Source organism: Miniopterus natalensis, chromosome 8 (genome assembly GCF_054644295.1).
Source record: "Miniopterus natalensis isolate mMinNat1 chromosome 8, mMinNat1.hap1, whole genome shotgun sequence".
Lineage (NCBI taxonomy): Eukaryota > Metazoa > Chordata > Mammalia > Chiroptera > Miniopteridae > Miniopterus > Miniopterus natalensis.
This window is the reverse complement of record NC_142088.1, coordinates 31113096-31134712: the sequence shown is the minus strand read 5'-3', so window position 1 is coordinate 31134712 and position 21617 is coordinate 31113096. Positions and strand designations below refer to the sequence as shown.

The 21617-nt window shown below is 41.8% G+C and overlaps 1 protein-coding gene across 5 annotated transcripts in view; it reads left to right on the top strand.

Moving 5' to 3' along the window:
• Positions 1-2567: 2567 nt before the first annotated feature.
• The window catches only part of GULP1 (GULP PTB domain containing engulfment adaptor 1), a 185271-nt gene continuing 166221 nt past the window's right edge, over positions 2568-21617 (top strand). For 4 of the 5 annotated variants that reach the window (XM_087819719.1, XM_087819718.1, XM_087819717.1 and 1 more), the window contains exon 1: positions 2568-2662. The gene's annotated coding sequence lies outside the window, so the exon portion shown is untranslated. The remainder of the gene's footprint in view (positions 2663-21617) is intronic. The other variant, XM_087819716.1, reaches the window with a different exon arrangement.

The window sequence follows — 21617 nt, the reverse complement described above, 5'->3', positions numbered from 1 at the left end:
CTGGGCGTGTGCCCTGACTGGGAATCGAACCAACAACCTTTTGGTGCACAGGAGGATGCCCAACCAGCTGAGCCACATTGGCCAGGGCATAGCCTGATTTATTCTTATGCTCTGAACTTGTTCAAGTGGGGGGGCAGTGTACTGAAGATGGATCTGGTGTTTCCCAAAGTAGGATTCACAGATCCTAGTGGTTCACTGATGTATTCTTGGGATTCTAGAGTTCTCTATCAGAATTTTTTATTTTATTTACTTATAATTTTACTTTTTATGGAGAAGGGTGGAATCTATCTGAATTTTTAAAGTATTATATTAAAAACATATTTATAATTATATAATGTAATTATTTCTGATTCTGAATATTGAGCTACCGTTCGATTTATTTTGTAATCCCATTGATACCAAATGATGACCTAAGTGGCATCATTTATTTTTTAATAGTGTTTGTAAATTAATTGTTTAAAGGTGTTAACCAAAGAAGAGATTCAGGCTGTAATAAAGACCAAGAGGCATGCAGAATCAGATGGCAACCCAAACTGTGCTCTGGAGAGAACAAAGAAAAGCAGGGTTTATAAAGGCAAAAAAACACAAAAAGTAATTCTTTCATGCAAATGAAGGATTGCTGGGGAGGTTAACAGGGATTGGTTAGTTCTAATATGCAAAGGAGGGAGGAGAAAACTACAAGGAAAAGAGTAAAGTCCATATAAGTCCACTTACCGGTTGTTGTGCCAGGGTGTTTATGGCTGGCCTTGAGCTGAGTTTAGCAACAGCCTTAGCAACTTAATAGCAGCTCTGAGAACTGAGGCACAAGATGTGTGCAGATCCCACTTCCTTAAGAGCCACTGGGCTCAGTTTTAAGGGAGTCTCTTAGCCATGCCTATTCCATTTCATTTTCTTCATTATCAAAGGTTATGCACAGAAAAAGCAACTAGCGTTGTCCTCAGGTTAATGTTTCAATGTAATTACTTTACTATGCATTTGACTGTTGTGATGAAGGGAAAAACATAGTTAAAAGACTCTATCCAAGTATAAAGAGGCCTGATTTCTGGTCCTAGCTTTAGCACTCCTAACCATGAGATTCAAGAGAATCAATTTAGATTCTTGGACTTCATTTGTTTTGTATTTAATAAGTTTGGCTAGAGCTAGGTGAGCCCTAAACTTAGTTTTCATTTCAAAAACTGTGATACTGTATCTTTTTTTTTAATGGAAAAGCATCAGGGAGAAGAAAATTGATTCAGTTGACAAGATCTTGGGGGAAATTTCCAGTACCATCTTCTTCTAATTACAGTCAAAGATAGTGGGATGTAAGAACCAAATATTTATTGAGTACCTTCTCTGTGCCTGACACTATTCCAGCTCTTGGAAATGTGAGGGTGACTCTCTGAATTTCATTATATAATTCCTTTTGGCAGTTGTAATTGCATTGAGTGTCCTAGAGCACAGAATGACTAAGTAGCGAGTGGAGAGGAATCTGGCTTGCCTGATTCTAAACCCTAGATTCTACTGTAATACATTATATTTGCTAGCCTTGTAAAATGCCTTTTTCTCCCCTTTTATCCATCTATATTCACATCCAATTGAAAATTTAGTAAATTAAATCCTGAGCAGTGTCCCAACGCTTTTAGTCAAGTTCCTCGCACCCTCTAAGAGCGGCTTACAGGAGGATGCTCCCTGCCCTTCCCTCCACGCAGAGGCTTCCCGGGTAGGCATGGTTGGTTGGCTTCCCTGGACCCAACACAGAGGCCCGGAATTCCGAGAAAACATCTGCATGGGCAAATGGGCATGACCTGGTGGTTGAGGCAGTTTTCATTTTTTTTTAAAAAAAGACATAAACTGCAGAGATTCGGGCTGAGTTTAAAGAAATGAGAAAGAAAGAAAGGCAACAATTCAGTAGAGGTGCCCTCGGAGCAGCAGGCACAACTGTGTCCATGCTTTCTCGACAAGGGGTATTCGTGCGCTGCTCTGCACACTTTTTCCTATTAAGCAGCAGAGATGCTTTTAAACTGCGCTGAGAAACGCACAGAGTGAGGAGAGGCGAGGTCTCCTCGAGGGCTTCAGGGGGAGGCTCGAAAGGAAATTCGGCGGGGGACCGGGGCGGGGTGGGTCATTGTGCTTCTGCTTCCACCCGGGCGCGAGCGGGGTGGGTGAGGCCTCGCCCTCCGCAGCCGGGCTTCTCGCGCGCCCCACTCCCCGCCGCAGCGTCCCGCGCGCGAACGCACACAGCGGCGGGCCCGCGGGGAACGGCCGCCGCGGGCTGAAGGAAGCCCGCGAGCCTGCGCCCCGGCGGCCGGCCTGGAGGCGTCCTCGGAAGCCGCCAGGAGCGCGCCAGCCCGAGTCGCGGAGAGTTCCCTTCTGGCCGAGAGGGGGAGCCCCGCGCGCCCAGCCCGGAGCCACCGGAGTCCCCAGCCTCCAGCCCCAGCCGCCGCCAGCGCCAATTTTGGCTTCAGCCGCTTAGGAAGAGGAGGGAGAGGGCCGAGGGCTGGAAGAGGGAGGGGACGGCAGCCGCAGGGTCCCGCGCGCGGCACCGCGTCGGTGCGCAGAAACTTTCCCCGCCGGCCGCCGAGGCGTCGCCGGCGCTGCGCCGGGGCCAGACCGCGCGGCTGCGAGGACGCGGCGGCTCTCCGCGCCCCTGCCCACACCTCGCCCGGCCGCATCCGTCAGTGAGGTAGGAGCGCGCGGTGGGTCGGGGGCCTTCCCCGGCTGCAGCCCACCCCCCGCCGGGCCGGCGCGACCTCTTTAAGGCTGACATCCCGGGAGGCGGCGGGCGGTGGGCTGCCCCGGCCGCGGGCGCCCGCGAGGGAGGGCGCGGGGCGCCGGGAAGCCGCCGCCGCCGCGGGGCAGGTTGCGAACGTTAGGACGGGGCACGGCTGTGGGCGTCGTCCGGCGGGGAAGGAGGCTGAGACCTGTTGACCGCAGTGGCAGTGCGCTAGGGAGGACGGCGGAGTCTCCCGGGGACCGGGCGCGGGGACGCAGCGTCTCCCGACTCCTGGAGCCTCCCCTCGCCCTTTGTGGCAACTTTGGCCGGGCTGGCCCGGCGGTGGGCTGCCGCCGGCGGGGCGGGGCGGGGGCGCCGCGGGTCAGTGCCGCTGAGGCCGCGTGGACCCGACGGGACGGGGCGGGAGAGGCATCGCCGGGTCAGGGCGAAGCGACCCGGGAGCGAGGAAACTTCTCCCGGCGTCACCTCCCTTTTGTTGGCTCCGGGCGTGTGGGCCTGGGGGCGGGGAGGCGCGGAGCTCCGAGGCGCGGCCGAGGATTCTTTGAAGCCCAGGCTGGGAGGGCCCGAGCCCGGGGGCGGCGCCCACTCGCACCCTTTCTCTGGGTGGGTCAGAGAGCTCCTTCTGGCGGGCGCTGCGTTAGCGGGGCGCGCCGCGCGGCGGGGGATGAGACCCTGGGTTCCCCGCGCCGCCGCCCGCTGCCTTCGCGCAGACCCTCCTCCCCGGGGCGGGCTCGCGGCGCCCGCCCGAGCCCCGCGCCGGCGCTTCTTCCCCGCGCCGCCGTCCCTGCGTGCGGGAGGGAACTCCTGGCAGGCCGGGCTCTCGGAATGTGTTTACGATGTTGGATGGGACTTGGAACGGGAGGCTGGACGCCGCAGCTGGAACTAGCGTCCCGGGCGGGGTAGAGAAGGTGTAGCCGGTGCTGGGCTTGGCGAGTCCGCTCAGTACGCTGGGCAAAGCACGAGTAAGTGCAAGTTGGCCGTCAAGGTGCCCCTTCCTAGGTCCTGGCAGGTTTTTTCCAACTGACCTCGCCTTTCGCTTAGAATCAGACATTTGCATGCACTGTTTCAGTCTGCAAGCTTGACAAAGTATAATGCAATCGATTAGGAAGGATTGAAGAAATTTATTTGGGCACCTGCTTAAAAAAAAAAAAAAACAACCATCACGTTGCACCAACGCTTGAAGATAAAAGTTTTTGGAGAATGTTCTAGTTATCACACCACTTGTTAATTTATAGGACTAGTGAGAAGCGATGCTGATGATTTTGTATCTGTGATTCCAAATGGGTCATTAGGTGCTAAAGGGGCGCATGAGACAGTGAGTGTTGGTAGGTCGGAAACTCTGAGAGGAGTTGGAAAATTTTCAGATTTGCAAATCTCCCCGTTTCTCTGCCAGTCTTTACCCCCTTCCCCCACAAAAACAAGTAGGCTTGCTAGAAAACCCACCAATTGGGAGAGTGCAGTTTCTGGCGACTATAAGCCTTGCTGGAAACCGCCCACAAGCTAAGGTACTGCCCCATTGCATAATTAAAAAGTCTCCTTGAGCTGTCCAGGAGTGTTTTCCAAGTTTTTACGACTGACAAGGAAAGAAGAGAGGAACCTGGCAGGCAGCCAAACTAGCCTGAGCTCAGTAGCCAGGCATGAAAGGGACAGGGGAAGTTGCGGGAGATAATTGGAAAGGAGCTCTTGGTTGTACTTGGGTTTAAACATGGGATTTCTTTTGCAACGAGAATTTTTCGGTGACTAAGACCAGCCTTCTTGGCAAAAAGTTCAACTCAGCTTAGAGTGCAGTGGGATGTGGCACAGGAGGATGGAAGCAGCGCTGTAGGAGTAAAGTTTGATGGTTGCTTATCAAGTATCGCAGTGGAATAGCTGAGGGCCTGATGCTGCTTGTGCTGACAGTACTTTGCAGATGGCCACACTGTTGCTACTTGTTTCCTAAGCTTGGACCCCGCTTGCGGAAACTTCAGTCCTTTGACCTTGACCTTCTTTGTTGTCATAGCCAGTAAGAATTGAAGACGAGCCTTGAGCAGATGGTTTTCCACCTAAATTGAGTAATTCAATTAGGTATTCTCAAATGGCACAGATTTGGGTCATGGAATTAAAGTGAAAAACGTGTCCAGCATGTCTTTCTTGTGTTGTCAAAAGTGATCCTGATAAATAGATCTTGTTCTTTCACCTGAAGGAGTTGAATTTGCGTGATCTTAGTATTTCACACAACATTTGCCCAATACTAAAGGTCCTGCTGCTTTTGAGTTCCAGAGCAGCCAGGAACTCAAAGCTTTATCTGCAATTCAGATCCTTTTATGTATTAAAATTGTTATTTATTTTATTTTTCAGGGACGTAGGTCCACTATTGTGAGTTTGGGGTTGAATGGTTAAAAAACACTAATGTGGTTTGTATTTCCTCTGGATTGATGACTTTGCGATTGTGAATATAAGTCTGCTCTCTGAGATTGACTTTATGAATCACTCTTGGCAAAGTGTTTTCCCTGACTATGATTTCAGTTTTTCCACTTGCAAAGTAAAGAAACTTTCCTTTACATAATTACAAGCTTGGTGTGAGCATTAAACAGATGAAATTATGTTAATAGGTTTTTAGACACAAAGGTCATAGGGTTTCTGACTAAGTGGTTCACTTGAAATTATAGAGGTAAAATAGTAATATTTACATCTAGAACACATACAATGGGGGCATATCTGTATTTAATTTACAAAAATTATTGCTTTTGCATTTTAATCATAGTTAAAGCATGATTAAAGTTTAATCATAAATTTTAATTTTGGAGAATGTTGGGTGAGATCTTGTTATGGTTAAAGCTGAGTCATTCTCTCAAACAGAAAAGAACTATCAGCAAATTCATTTATTTTTATTTCAGTTTGTATTTATACTCAGGACTGGTTGTTTTTTGAGTTTAGCTCAAGTTTATCTTTTTGAGATGTTACCAGGTATATTTGCAGAATTTGGCTCCCTTCTTGGAAATAACACTTGAAAGACTAAAATACATTTATGATGTACAAACTTTATTTTTTCAGTGGCCACAATGACTTCCTTAAGAATTTAGAGGGTAGATGGAGGAGCCATTTATTAATTGATTCAACCAATATTAGTTGGGTACTTTTTATGTCCCAGAAACCATCAGCCTTGAATTCAAATCCTCACACTGTACTCCTGAGCACTGTGATCTTGTGCATACTATTTTACTGGTTTTTTTTTTTTTAAATTTATCTTTTTGTTGAAAGTATTACAAGTGTCCCATTTTTCCCCCCAATTGACCCCCTCCACCTCGCTCCCACCCCTTCCCCAGGCCTTCACCCCATCATTTTCTGTGTCCATGGGTTATGCATATATGCATATAACTTCTTCGGTTAATCTCTTCCCACTCTCCATCCCCCTTCCCTCTTTCCTCTGAAATATAATCATCTGTTACATGAGTCAATGTCTCTGGATCTATTTAGTTCATCAGATGCTTTTGTTCATTAGCTTCTTTTTAGAGAAGATTCTTCAACATTTCCTGTAGTGCTGGTCTGGTGGTGGTGAACTCCTTTAGCTTTTCCTTGTCTGTGAAGCTCTTTATCTGACCTTCAGTTCTAAATGATAGCTTTGCTGGGTAGAGCAATCTTGGTTGTAGTTCCATGTTTTTCATCACTTTGAATATTTCTTGCCACTCCCTTCTGGCCTGCAAGGTTTCTGTTGAGAAATCAGCTGACAGTCCTATGGGTGCCCCCTTGTAGGTAACTAACTGCTTTTCTCTTGCTGCTTTTAAGATTCTCTCTTTGTCTTTAACCTTTGGCATTTTCATTATGATGTGTCTTGCTGTGGGCCACTTTGGGTTCGTCTTGTTTGGGACCCTCTGTGCTTCCTGGACTTGTAAGTCGATTTCTTTCCCCAGGTAGGGGAAGTTTTCTGTAATTATTTTTTCAAATAGGTTTTCAATTTCTTGCTCTCTTCTCCTTCTAACACCCCAATAATATGAATGTTGGGCCTCTTGAAGTTGTCCCAGAGGCTCCTTATGCTATCGTCATATTTCTGGAGTCTTTATTCTTTTTGCTCTTCTGGTTGGGCGTTTTTTGTTTCCTCATGTTCCAAATTGCTAATTTGATTCTCAGCGTCCTCTACTCTACTGTTGATTCCCTGTAAATTATTCTTCATTTCAGTTCGTATAGCCTTCATTTCTGATTGGTACTTTATTATGTCATTGATTTTCTCAGTTATTTTTGTAAAACTCTTACTAATATGCTTGAGCATCCTTAAAACCATTATTCTGAACTCTGCATTTGTTAGCTTGCTTGGATCTATTTCATTTAGTTCGTCTTCTAGAGATTTTTTCTGTTCTTTCCTTTGTGACATGTTCCTTTGCCTCCACATTTTGGTTGCTTCCAAGTGTTTGTTTCTATCTATTATGTAGAGTTGCTATGTCTCCTGGAACTTGTAGAGTGGCTTTGTGTAGTAGGTGTTCTGTAGGGTCCAGTGGCTCAGCCTCCCCAGTTACCTGAGCTGGGCCTTCTAGGTGCTCCCCTGTGTGGGCCGTGTGCACTGTCCTGTTGTAGTTGAGCCTTGGTTGCTGTTGGCATCACTGGGAGGAATTGACCCCCAGGCCAATCTGCTGTGAGGACCCACTGCAACTACAGCCAAAGAGCTGCTGTGCTGGAGACACCTCTGTGAAGCAGGATTTACTTCAGTGGAGCTTTGGTGTTCACTGAGTGCGCCCCTTGAGTGTGTCACTCGTGGATGTGGTAGGGTTGTAATCCAGCATGGTTGAGTCTGACCACTGGGTGCGCTGTCTCTGGGGCCTCCCTGGAGGTGCAAAGTCAGCCTCTGCTAGTGCCTTGTCCAGGGCCACCCAGCATGAGCTACACAGCAAACCGTAGATGGCTGCTACTGGGGGTGGGCTTGGAGGTGTCCAGGAGAGGCCAAGCTATGAGCCAGTGCAGTCTGCCACTAGTGCCAGGCCTGGGACCACTTATCAAGCCGTATGGGGCCCGCTGCTGTTTGTTTGAGGGATTTTAGGAAAGTCCTAAGCATGAGGCTTGAGAGGCCACTTGCACAGAAAAGCCCCTGGAAATGGCTGGGATGAGCTTGCAAGTAGGGAGGGGTGGGGCCTCCAGGAATCACCGGGGCGGGGCCAAAGGTGTGAGTCAGGTGCTGGCGATTCAAATACGGTGCCTGCCTCCTGGCTGCCTGTGGGGAGGACTCACCAAAGGAGCAATGGTCTCTGCCAGCTCTTCTGCCTGGGAGGAAGCTGCCAGTCCAGCTCTCTCCCTGATTCCAGGCAGGTTAGTTCCTCCCCACGTGTCCCAGGTTCCTTTCAAGCTGCTGCCCGGCTGGGGCTTGGGGAGCGCATCTGAGTGAGTCCGTGCACGGGTCTTTTAAGAGGAAAGCCTGAGACTCCCGCAGCCCATGTGACCCTCAGCGACAGTCCCCACTGGTTTTCACAGCCCAAAAGTGTGGGGACTTCTCTTCATGGGCCCGGAGCCCTGGGCTGGGGGCCCTCCTCCCTCCTCTGGGAAACCTCCGCCGCCGGGATGTCCTCCCAGGTTTAACCCGCAGCACCGGGTGTGGGCCCGTGGCTGCGTCTCTGGGATTCAGCCCCGATCTGCCCGCGTCTCACCCCTCCTACTGGTTTCAGTGCTTCTTCAGTTCCCTAGTTGTAGGGCTTCTGTTCAGCCGGATCTCAGGAGGTTCTGAATGATGGTGGTTCTGTATTTTAGTTGTAATTTTGATGCGGTTGGGGGTGCAGCAGGTGCAGCTGTTGCCTGCGCCGCCACCTTGTTTCCTCCCCCACCATTTTACTTCTTAAACATTTCTATTAGATGGGCTATGTACAGAAACCCAGGAACAGAAAATAGGGCACAGAAACTCACCGGGGCAGAAAGCCCCAGATGCCTAGCAAGGGGCAAAACTGGGAAAACAATAACCTTGTTCCCAGGGTAACCTACCCTCCCCAGCATATCACTGGCCCTGCGGTTTAGACCCCTGAACAGTTTCTCCCTAAAGATAACATCTAGGCCTCAGTTGTATTTCAGCTCCTGGCCCAGATAAGCGGACAGATGGCACCAGGGGCTGCCTCAGGACTGGCCACATTACCTAATGATGCCCTGCCCCCAACTAATCAGTGGAGACCTTGACCTTGAAAGAGCACACCTGGAAAGCTGATGAATATTCTGTTGAGACCTCCCCTAAGATTCCTGCATGCAAGAAAGATAAATACGTTCAGGACACAGGACCCAGTGCAAGCTCCCCACAAGGGGAGCACGCGGGAGCCATCTCCATCCCTCCGCTGGGACCCCACAAGACTTGCAACCAGGGGAACAATGGGCAGCGGTAGTTGGTGCCGGGCTCACCCCCTGAACCTGTTTCCAAGGTCCCCAAACCTGTCTCCAAGGCCCTCTTCTCTCTCTGACTTCTCAGGGAGCCAAAGCAGCCCAGCCTAGGCTCTCCTGTTGCTTCTTCTATGTTCTTTCTTGTTTCACTCTCCCAGGTATATTTTTGCTGCTTTCATGGACCCAATACACTTTGGCTCAGTGCTGTGTAGCCCTTCTCTTTCCAAATCCCCATCCCCTTTTAATAAATTTAATTTTTCTTTATTTGCCTGTCTGAGATGGCTATTTAGCCTGCTTGCACACCACCGACCTTAACCTTTAAATTTCACCGACATATAATTTATTGTCTATATTGCTATCTATAATGTAAGAACTTGTTAATTGCTGATTCATGTGTGATAATAGTGAAATAATTAATTTTCAGTTGGGCGTGTCTGTAAAATAAACTACTTATATTTATAGCTCAGTCTGCTGTGCTATATTCATGGATGTTTAATTTAACTCTCAGGAGTATAAGTTAATGTATTAGAGGGAAAAAAAAAAGGAATAAGTTTAGTAGTCTCCCCTTATCTGTTAGGTATATGTTCCAGAATGCCCACTATATGCCTGAAACTTTGGATAGTACAGAACCCTATATATACTGTTTTTTGCTATACATACATATTTATGATAAAGTTATATAATTTTATAAGAGATTAACAATAACTAATAATAAAATAGAATAATTACAATATGCTTTAATAAAAGTTATGTGAATGTAGTCTGTCTCCCTTTCTCAAAATATCTGGAATTTCCCATTTAAGATCTTCTGACTATGGTCGACCAAGTTAACTGAAAGAGTGGAAAGCGAAACCATAGATAAGGGGGGACCACTGTACAGGTAAATTGTTTAAAGAATAAAATATTTCAGTAAAATACTTTTATTTTGAGACCTTACCTAATCATTAACAGTGAATCTATGAAAGTAGTAGAAGTATATGGGAAATAGTAGTTGAATTTTTGGTCATATTAACAAAATTGGTACTTTATTTGAATAACCAAAGAACACGTGAATGTTCCACGATGTGTTAGGGTAATCTTCCAATTTTGCTTTTAATTTTAAATTAAAAAATTTAAATATCTTAATTTTCATTGCTGAATATTAGATTATTTTTATTTAAATTTCACTTAGAATTTTTTGTGACTCATTCTGCAAAATTGCAGTTTGTTTTCTAAAACTTCTAAAGAAGAAAAACAGTTACTTTATCTGAATATAATAAAATCAAAAGTAGTGACAGGTGCCAACTGCCTGGCTGCCAGGAGGCCTGCCCTAAACATATTAGAGGCTGGAGGATCTAATGGTGTTTGCCTTAATGCATTTAGAAATCAGGAAATTTAGACTTGCTCCCAGGGGAGATTAATATGTCCAAACTGGAAGAGGAAAAACAGTATAAACTTTGAACAGAGAAATCTTGTTTCTTCCAAAGAGTAGAGGTATGAAATTGATATTACACTTTTATTTTTATAAATAATGACTAAAAGTCATTGTTCCAGGGTTAGCCTAGAAAGGTGTTTATACTTTTTAAAAGGCTCTGTTATGTGCCAGTTTTATGCTCAGAAAATGTTTTCAGCCATTCTGATGATGCTTACAGTGCGTGATTATTTTTCATTGGAAGATAGTCAAATGACTCAAAAATTGTACTGATTTCCTGTTTTCATTGAAATGATATAGTTATGGCGAATTTGGAATCAGCCTCATCTTTCAATATTGTGTACTAGAGGCTGGCTTTGGAAAGGCTGCTCCGATTTGCTCATATAATATGAATAAGTAAGTTAACTTATGTAATAATTGTGATTTCCACTATATGTTGGTTTGTTTTCAAAGTATAGAGGAGTTTTTAGGCTTTTATTTATACTTGTAAAGGTTGAGAAAAGTAGTGGGAAAAATCTGCTATCCACATTCTTGGTTAGGGGCTCTGATGATACAATCATGAAAGTGTTGTGGAGGAACAAACTTGACTCTCAAGGTTCTTCTGGCTGGTCTAATAATCAAATAGACATGAGACAGATTGACAAGAGAAAATAATAAAATTTAGTACATATATATGTATGGGAACCCCACTTATATGAGAGAGTCAGAGAACACGGAGGTTCGGAGGTAGAAAGGGAACCTGAGAATGTAAGACGTTCTGAGCTAGGGATGCCCTTTGGGCTTCAGAGGGTCAGTGCAGGATGACAAGAAGAGCAGATGCTCGTAAATAGGTTTGTTCTGCTCTACAGATATGTCAGTATCATCTCCTATTGACAAGGCCCTTAATTCAGGCGCTTCTGGGTAAAGAGAGGGGCAGAAGTTTCTCTTGAGCCTGAAGCTGAAACTGCCCTCAGCTCAAAACAATCTGCATACCACACACAGAGCACATCGCGGAGTGACTAGCCCGAACCCCTGTGGAGGCCTTTTCTACTTTCCTTAAGTAGGACACAGACAAATATAAATATTAATGGTAAGTTTATAAGGTACATTGAAGTAATAATTGTGTGGAAATGTAGTGTTTTCCTGGTATTGTATAGCTTTTTCTTACAATTATAAGATGTTATTGTTAACCTGTTTCCTGAAACTCCAAGAATTTCAGAGAACTTAAACTTTGCGAGAACTACCAACAAAGAGCAGACTAAATGATTTGGGCTCCGTCTTTAGTCCACTTTCTTGTAGAAATGATAGTAATTTAAATGGCTGAAACACAGCTAGTTGAGAGTTTTGGTAGAAGAAAATATAGAGTATAAATAACTATAAACTGAGTCATTAAGGATTTGGCTGTATTACATTTTCAAATAATTATGTAATATTTTATCAAATGATAACTAAGCTCTCTTTCTCAGTTTGTATTTAAATGAGGTAATAATTGATTTTAGATAGCATTTTAGTTAAAAAAGCAAGAAGACCTATCTGTACTGTGGTAGCAAATCTCCGAATTTGGTGTAATTAAAAGTTGACATAAGAGAAAAAAAAAGTGATTTTAGCTTCTTGGTTTCTCTTATAGCTAATTACAATCAAAGAGGGAGTGCCATCTTTTAAAGTAAAATTTTAACAGCAAGTAGGTTCATTTATCTAGATTTCCACTTGGGTAAGTTAAAACGAAGGCTGGTAAATACTGATAAGAGTTTTGTTTAAGAAGACAAAGTACTCCAGGCACGTTACCATTAGCTTCCTCAGTCCCAAGCTCCAAAGACCCCTTCCTTAACATCTGTAACTAGTTTCCTAAGCCCATTTTTTCTAGGAATTACTTTTTCTACCTCTTTGATTTACCAAAGAAATGTTCTCCTATTAAAAAAGAGGAAGACAAAGTACTTTGTAAGTGTTTTTAAAGGTCAACATGCATGTTATTCCCTATAATCAGTTTAATTTTTGCGTGCTGTTGAAGAACTCCATAGTAAACACAGAATTTTGGCCGATGGTGGAACTTTTCCTGCTACCTCCCTGAGGGTCTGCACTATTACTAAATCATAAAAACCTTCAACATAAATGTTGGTCATTGCTGGCAGTACACATAAATACAGAGAAAGTTTGGCTTATTGTAAAGGACAATTGTATAACTGAATTAATTTCAATTGAGTATAGTTAGTAAGAGGATGTTGCTTATACAATGCAATCTAGCAAAATACAGTTTGAGAGAATTGTTAAGGAGTCACATTTGAGGAATGAATTGTCTTTGAAATTCTCTAAATGTCATCTGAAATGGTAAAACTCTGTGACATTTCAGAGTAGTTATTGTTTTGAAATTTTGTGAATTATTATTTCTGTTTTAATGCATCCATTGTGAGTCTGGATGTATAGGAGAAAAGCCTTTACAATTGTTAACAGCAAACTAATAAGAACTATTATATTCCTAATATTGTCTTTAAACCTTTTTAGAGGAAGAACAGCTACTAAATTTATAACATTTGAATTGCCATAGGCTTAATTGCTTAAATTAAGTAGATAGGAAACTTATGATTAATTTGGAAATTTGAAATTTCCTAGTGCACATGAGGACTTAAGGAACAACATTTTGTGACTTGATAGAATAAATCTTTCTTTGGGACTTCCTTATTCAATATGATACAGATTTTCTCTTAAGTTGTCATAAAAATTGCAACCCCTCCCCCCTCGTTCTGGAAAATGTAACTATGTTTAAATTATGAGTAAACAAAGGGATTCTTATATGATTCAGTTGAATTTAATAAATATTTATTGAACACCACTTGTTTTTGTTTTGTAGTTGTGCCCTTCTTTTATTAAAATTTATTTATTGACTTGTTTCACCATCCATGTACTCATTGGTTGCTCCTTGTATGTGTCCTGACTTGAGATTGAACCCACAGCCTTGGCATATGGAGATGACGCTCTCTGACCAACTCAGCTACCTAGTCAGGGGCTAGTTGTGTCCTTTTTGGTAGTAACGGACACCTATCTTAAATTAAATTTAAGTAGACTTAACTAGAACTTATTTCCATATAATTCTGTGCTACAGTGGAGAGGATGTTCAGGGAATAGGAGTGGGGCTCATTCATCAGTGTGAAGGGAAGCAGTGTCTGGAAAGAAAGTGTGGAGTTGATTCCTGGGCAAAGGATTAAGGTGAGTTAGGCAGGCAATGAAGGAAGACAGCTAAGACGGAGCAAGTGGCAAAGATGTAAAGTGTTTAACAGGGAAACTTGTGAATTTTGGAACTGTGGAGATGTTTCTCCTCTGTTTTCGTGTTGATGATCATAATCATTAGTAATTGCATATAGAAGTTTAAGAACTTTAACTGTATTAATTATTTTTAAAAACTCTCTTATTTTTCTTTTTCTCTGTCTCTGAATCTAATTGGCGTGTAATCGGAAACACAAGAAGTTGGAGTGTGTCTAGTGGGCCCTTGAATTTGAATGGGAAACAATAATATCATTACTTTCATAAACACCTAATTAAGTTTAGTGTATCTTTAATTTTGAATGTAGGAAACACACACACACAGTATTTTTTTGTTGTTGTTTTGTTTTGTTTTGTTAATCTTCACTGCATGATAGTTTTTCCATTGCTTTGCAGAGAGAGTGGAAGGGAGGGAAGGAGGGAGGGGGAAGAGAGAGAGAGAAAAAGAGAAACCTGGATCGACTGGTTGCTTCCCACAGGGGCCCTGACCTGGAATGGCGGGGTGGGGGGGGCGGGGGGGTAGGAGGTGGGCAGCTAACCTGAAACCCAGGTACGTGCCCTTGACCGGAAATCGAACCCGAGACCCTTTGGTGTGCAGGCCGATGCTCTAACCACTGAGCACACTGGCTAGGGCCACACAAGTTGCAGATATTTGTTGTCATGTCTCATTGCTCTGGCTGTATATATTTTCTGAAATATTTTTATGTTTATCACTAGTTTGAAAATATACTAATAATTACATCTCCTTGTAGGTATTATTTTTTAATATGTGCATATGTCGATAGATATGTAGCTATCTCAATTTGTTTTAAATATATTTTAATAACTGTCAGTGATTGGTTATTGAGGGGCACTTGTTCCTTGTTTCAGTCATAGTTAATTATGTGAGAGGACAGGACTGGGGAAGGGCCTTGGATAGAAGCACCAGGAGAGAGACTAGGTGGGGCTGCTTTAGTTCTCTAGAAAGTCAGAGAAAAGGGGGCTTTGGAAACAGGTTCACAGGGTTAGCCCAGGACGAGCTGCCATTGCCCATTGCTGCCCTGGTTGTAAGTCTCCTGGGGTCCCTTAGAATTTAGGAGATGCGTGCCTGTGGGGGAGGAAGGGGGGAAGCTAAAGGTGCGGGAGTGTTCTGGGGAGGGAGAACTTGTGCTGAGCCCTTTGTTTTGAGGGTTTTTAAAGGCTGAGAGCTTAGGGGAGGTTTAGGGGAGATCTCAGTAGAATATTCATCAGCTTTTTCAGGTGTGCCCTTTCAGAGTCATGGTCTCCACTGATTGGTCAGTGCCAGGGGTCTTTAGTCATTGAAGTTAGTCCTGATTTTGCTGCTTTTCTCCGCCTGCAGCTGAAATACAACTGAAGCCTAGATGTTATCTCTAGGGAGGTGACCTTCTGTATGTATCTGGCTGTAAATAGCTTGGCCAGTTTATCTGTCTCAGTTTCCCCATTCCGCTTGCCAAGGAATTTTCCTAGCTTCTTACTATCCTGCCTTGGTTGGGTTTTGTATACTTTGGATATGATTACTGCTATTACTCTATAAAAATATTTTGTTACTCAAATCACCAAATTTTACTTTTAAAATCAGTAAAAAGATAATCATCTTAACTAAATTCATTTTGAGGTGACTAAATTCTACATATATCTCAGACATTTTCTGCGATGACATGATTTTGCTCCAGCCCTTTGCCTTTGAGACTCTACCTTTTGAAAAATTATTGTAGATAGATAAATAGATAAATGGCTGGGTAAGAAAGCTTTATCTTGCTTGGACATGAAGATTCCCAATGCAAAATTAATTTTTTTTTCACATTTTAGACTATAAAAGTCATGATCTGAGAAACTGAGTACATCTGGAAAAGACAAACCCAGAACTAGTTTCTTTTTACAAATTGTTGAGGTGTTGTGATGTGACAGGTACTGGTGTTAAGAAAAAAAATAAAATTGAACAAAGCAAATCACTATCCTAGAGGGGGAAAAAAATTAATACAGTATTCAATAAAAATAAAATAATTTGAAATGTAAATTCCTCATACAATCGATTCATAAAATTACATCACTCTTTATTTGGTTCTGTGGTGTCTTTAGTGTATTGGAAACATTAAACATACATTAAGAAACATTAAAGGAATCTCAGTGCCTGATCTGAGTAATTTAAAGCTTGGAGCCCGATAAAACTAACATCACTTTAAATGGAAAAGATAAAGCTGATAAGGGTACAATTAAAGAAAACTGTGAAGTGCAGGTCCATTCACACAGGTATAAAAACTGCAGATAAACTTTTAAGTAAGAACTAGTTTTATAAAACTGTAGTTCAATGGAACTATTAGCAATTTAATTCTTTTCTGCCAGGGTGTTCTTGAGTTTGATTTTTGTTGTTGATAATTTAGCATTATACATATTGGTTTTTATAATGTGCTATGTCAAAGTGTGGTGGTAGTTCTGAGTCTTTGTCCTCTTGCTTCAAAGGTGATAGGAGTTACCTGAAGCTGAGAACTGACAAAAGCTGGAGTGAAATATTTTAGAGCATTAATGCTATCTTTGGGGGGAAATGGTTAACCAGTGTTTAAATAGGAGGTGGAGACAAGCAAACCATGAATAATCTAACAGATTTAGTGAAGAGCAAGTGTCACAATGGGCAGGTTTGCTGGGAATGAGGGGGTGTGAGAAACGGAAGGCTGGAGGTTGTGCAAGCAGAGCTTGTGAAGAAGAGCAGTTGGTGAAACGAGGCGGAATGTTGCAGGTGTTTAAAGGCTGCAGTAAAGCAGAGTGGTGCCTGGGTCATTGGTCAAGAAAGAGCAAGTCTGTTGTATTAGAACTGGTATCAGTGTGGATGTGGAGAGCACTGCGATTAGGTTGGAGATTGACATAGGCAGGCCCGTAACTTGAATACCAAAGGAAAGTGAAAGAGACCTTAGAAATGTAGTTACTAATGGAGATATCCGAAGTAACAAGACTTTCTACATTACTGTGATTGAGTAATCGCATACTGTGATTGCATAAAAATGCAGTAAACATGCTTGAGATACTTCTTCTATGAGATCATGACCTTCATTCAAAGCTAGACGAGAGACCAGGAAAATACAAAGTGCTGCAAATCTCAGAGGATTATTGTTCTTCTAGAAGCTGTTGTTCAGGGATTGTCCTGGGGCATCCCTTCCCCTGACAGAATAGGATTGCCCTCTGGTGACCTTTTCCTGCTTTAAAAGGAAACCACATTCTTGTGTTTTGAATATGAATAAATGCCTTTTGGTATGGAAACGACTGTAAAGGGACTTTGCTTATCTATTTTGGAAATTTTAATAGAAAATATAACTTGGCTCACAGCAGATATAAAGTGAGAAAGAGGATAAGTATCCAGATAATCCAAATTCCAACTTCCACTTGTGCTAAAGTAATCAGAAAAGTGAAGAGTCCCCACCTTAAATTGTTTCCTTCTAGTACGATCTTCTTGGCACCTGTACTTTTCTTAACCTATTTTCTTATATATGTGAGTCCACATCAAAAATGACTTTTTGAACGAGATAAAAGTAACAAAGATAGGATGGGGTTTAGGATTTGCAACCTCAAAATGTGGCACCTACTGAATATTTCAACCTGGAACAATTTGGGAAATGGCATGTGAAAGAAGGACTTTGTAAGCTTTCCCTGATGCATTCTCATGTGAGAGGTGCCCTCCCAACCCCAGGAGGAAAAGAGCACCCTTATCTCTGAAGAAAAGGGATAGTATGAAAGACTACAGATGAGCGTTGAAGACTCGCTGAGAAACAGATAAGCCTGGCCCCTTAGCAGATGTTCCCATAATATGTAGTCTTGCCTTCCCTCCCTCCGAATGTAAAATGAAGATAATGGCACGCACCTTATATGCATCACTTTCTCTTGTGTGTCCTTTGGCCCCAAGATTTTTAGAGTCCACACTGTCTCTGTTGGGCTTACAGAGAGGCAGTGTCAGCTTTCCTTGTTCTTATCAGATTACCCGAGAATTCTGATTATCAGAGAATTCAGAGAATAAGTAATAAAGTTCCTGTTGTTGTTGTTGTTTTTGAAACTGTTCCTTTGTCTACAGTTTGAACCCAATGGCATTTTTCTTTTTCAATCCTCTATTTTCAGGAGTGGTCTCTGTGTTAGGAAGAAATTAAGTTATGTTATCTTCAGATTCCAAACCAGTGTAAGAAGAAGCTCTGACAATGGATCAAGCCTGATTACTCAATAATGATTCTCTGTTACTGTGACGTATTTGGAGAAAGGCTGAATAGCTATGGCTTTTGCCTACTATAGAAGACTATCCTGTAGTTTGTCTGTAGCTTAAGACATTGAGAAAGAAGATTTTTAAGGTCAAACCATGATAATAATTGAAATTTAAATGGGGTGATCAGTCTCCTGGAATAACATTTGTAAAATAAGAGAAAGCCAATAATTTTGTGCTAAATGGATTAAAGCTACTGGGATTCCTACATTTGCTCATGCAGACCATTCAAAATACCTTTCAAACCCTATTCTTATGTGCCAGCTACTGTTCTAGATTCTGCCAAAGTATCCTAATCTCAAAGAAGCATGTACTCACAAGCTTAATTTGCCTACTCAGTTTCTTTGAAATCCAAATTCATTTGAATCTGAGCTTCTACTCCATAATTTTGTTTAAAGTAAAATTAATTACAATGAGGCAATATCCATCCTCCAGAATTATGGAGTATTAATCTTGTGACTTCATTTACTCTTTGGATGATGTTACATTTCCCTAAGTGTATATATACCTTTCTTAGAGTACTGTGGCTGTGAGCTGTAGTGAGTCCTTCAAGTTTTCAAACAGAATAAGAGCAAGGGAAAAGGAGGGAAGGAATATGATAAACTTTGCGTTTATGAAACCTCATGGCATGGCTTTGGGCTAGATGGAATGAAGAGGTATGAGAATAATGGTATGGAACCAAGTTAGGAAATGTTCAAAAAGCCTAGATGAGAGATGATGAGGGCCTGAATGTAGGAGGTACAGTAAGGGTGGAGAAGAATGAACTGGAATAATTTTGAACTTCCAGAATTGTTGGCTGATTGGATGTGAGCATTTCAGGAAGGAGTAAAGAGGATCACGTGCAGACTTGGATTGATTGACTAGATTGTGGTAATATTCACCAAGATAAGGAATTATAGGGCAAAGAGCATGACTGGAGGAAAAGACTAAGAATTCCACTTTGGGTTTTTGAGTTTAAGGTGTTTTTGGACAATTATGGGGGAGATGCTCCTACAGTAAGTTGGATATGTCACTTGGAAATAAGGAGAAATCCTAAGATGAAGATACAGATTTGAAAGTTATCCGCATGATTGGTTATTAGTGCCATGAGGTCAGACCCTTGAGAGTATTAACAGTTAAGGGGAATCAGAAAATGAAAAGCCATCATAAGAGACTGAGAACCCAAAGGTGAGCCTGAAGTCTCTATTCCAAAGGAAAGTCTTACCTGCGTAGCAGGTAGATAGAGATCTAAACTAGAATTATTATACAAAGGAAAGAAAAGAAAGAACTGAATTGCCAAATAATTTAAAAGAACTGTTTTGTGTTGTGAAAGGTAAAGACCAAATTGCACCTTAATATAAGGCAGATATTTCTAGAATTGGCCAGTTTAGCTGGCCAGGGCTTCATGTTCATTTTGTGGTTGTGGCTTTCCATGGTCATATTGCTCCACTCCAGAAACAAAATAAGGATCCACAGGTTTGGCAAAAAGAATCTCAATCCTTGGTCAAAAATGAGGTATTACAGGCCTTCCTAGGTTATTTTCCCTAACTCCCCAAAGATATTTATGCAATTTGTTCCCACAAAACCATTGTTAAAGATAATCAAAATTGTATTGTCGAGTCACATTGATTGCGCCTGTGGATTTCAAGGTCAGCTTTGCTGATTCCCACACCATTTTTGAATTTAACCAATCATTGCAGTAGGGTTACCTAGAATTAAGTGCGAGTGGATGCAACCAATTTTGACTAAATGGATTTTCCTAGATTATTGAAAACTATTTACTATTAAATTATATTACTATTATTATTTACTATTATATTTACTATTATTTACTATTAAATTAAATTAAATTATATTTAGAAAAGCATTTTATTATTTTATGATAAACATTATAAACCTGCACCTATATGTTGACTATATTTATATTATTAAACATTTTTATTTTCTAAAATCAAATTTGATTTTTATATAGTAACTCAGCTGGAAAAATAAAGAATTTAGAGAAATAGAGAATTGAAGTAGACTGCAAACCTTAGGCCTTTTTAGACAGCTCCTTCAATATAATTAAAAAACAGCATATCTACATTTATTACTCTCTTTATGTCATGAGTTTTTCTTTAGAAACCAGGGCTTTAGAAGATACCTAAGGCTTTTAATTTTCTTCTTTTTAAAACATTTCATAAGAAGTAAAATAAAATAAAAAAATGCATATAAAAGGATTTTTATAAATTTACTTAGTAAGACTATTCTTGGAGATAGTACTGAAACAGATTCTTTTAACACTTTCTCTGGTTATTTTTAATGCATTTTTAGTTGTGGACTCTTAAATTTTTTATCTGATTCTTGGGTAATCTTTGTCAAGTTAGTTTCTGTGACTGGAGGGGGCAGAGGAGGATGAGAAATAATAATGTATTTAAGTGGTACGCCACTTCCACGCTTGTGTTTTTTGCTCACAGCAGTGGAAGGCCCACAAGAGCAGGGATAGCTGTGCATTTACTTATCCCTAGCGACCCAGCACTTATAAGGGGCCTGGCCCAGTGAGCACTCAAATATTTGGTGAGTGAATGGAGAAACAAGAAATTGAAGATCTTAAGAGAAAGTGTACCTCATCCAACATGCGTATACTAAAATAATGGCTTGAGAAGTGCTGTTAGAAAGATGCTGATGTTGGAGAATGAATGGGGGCAAGGACACACCTGTACTACATTGACCCCTACCCTATTTGTTACCTGAGGGCTAGTGCTTGGAAGTCAGTTTTTATCTTGGAAACATTAGCAGAAACAATCCAAGCTCTGCACCGTGAGCTAGACAGCTCCACACAATCTCTCCTTGGTCATCTATCTCCCTCCATATGAAAGAACGACACGGATTCTCATGGCCTACTTTTTCTTTTTAAAAATCATTTTATTTACTCATCTTTTTGTTAATCCTCACTAGAGGATATTTTTATCATTGATTTTTAGAGAGAATGGAAGGGAAAAAAGGAGGGGGGGATATACAGAGAGAGATAAACAGAGATGTGAGAGAGACACATCAATTGGTTGCCTCCCGAACGGGCCCAGACCAGGGCCGGGGATCCAGTTCGAAATCCAGGTAAGTGCCTTGACAGAAAATTGAACCCATGACTCTTGCCTGTGGGCCAGGCTCTAACCACTGAGCCACACTGGCCAGGGCCAGGGCCTACTTTTTCTATGATTATTTAAGATTATACATGTGATTATACATATGTGAGCAATTCGGTCCTAAAATCATGTTTCAGATTGAATTGGAATATTCTAAGATTGAATGAAATAGAAATTGCTTGTTTACAAAATGCTGGGAGCAAAATGTAGTTGACACTCTCTAATCTACTGGTATTTCAATTGGTAATTTGGGGAGCAAGTTCTAAGAAGCGGTGATAACTAAAGAGAAATATTTAGCATAATTTAATTGTAACTTGGTTTGCATATGTTTGTCTGTTGGAATAATTACATGGATTTATTTTCCTATGTTTCACATTATTTCAAGTTTATTTCTGCAACTTGTCCAGATGTTTGTGTTGAAAAATGCCACTTACTAATAAAGTACGAGAAATAGGAGTAAACATGTTTTATTAGTTTAAGCAGTATTAATGTATAACTCTCCTTGAAAAGTTGAGGACACTGATTTTATTTGTATTTATTTTATTTATTTTATTTTATTTATATGACTCAGTATATGTTTTTATAAAGATATGTTTACAA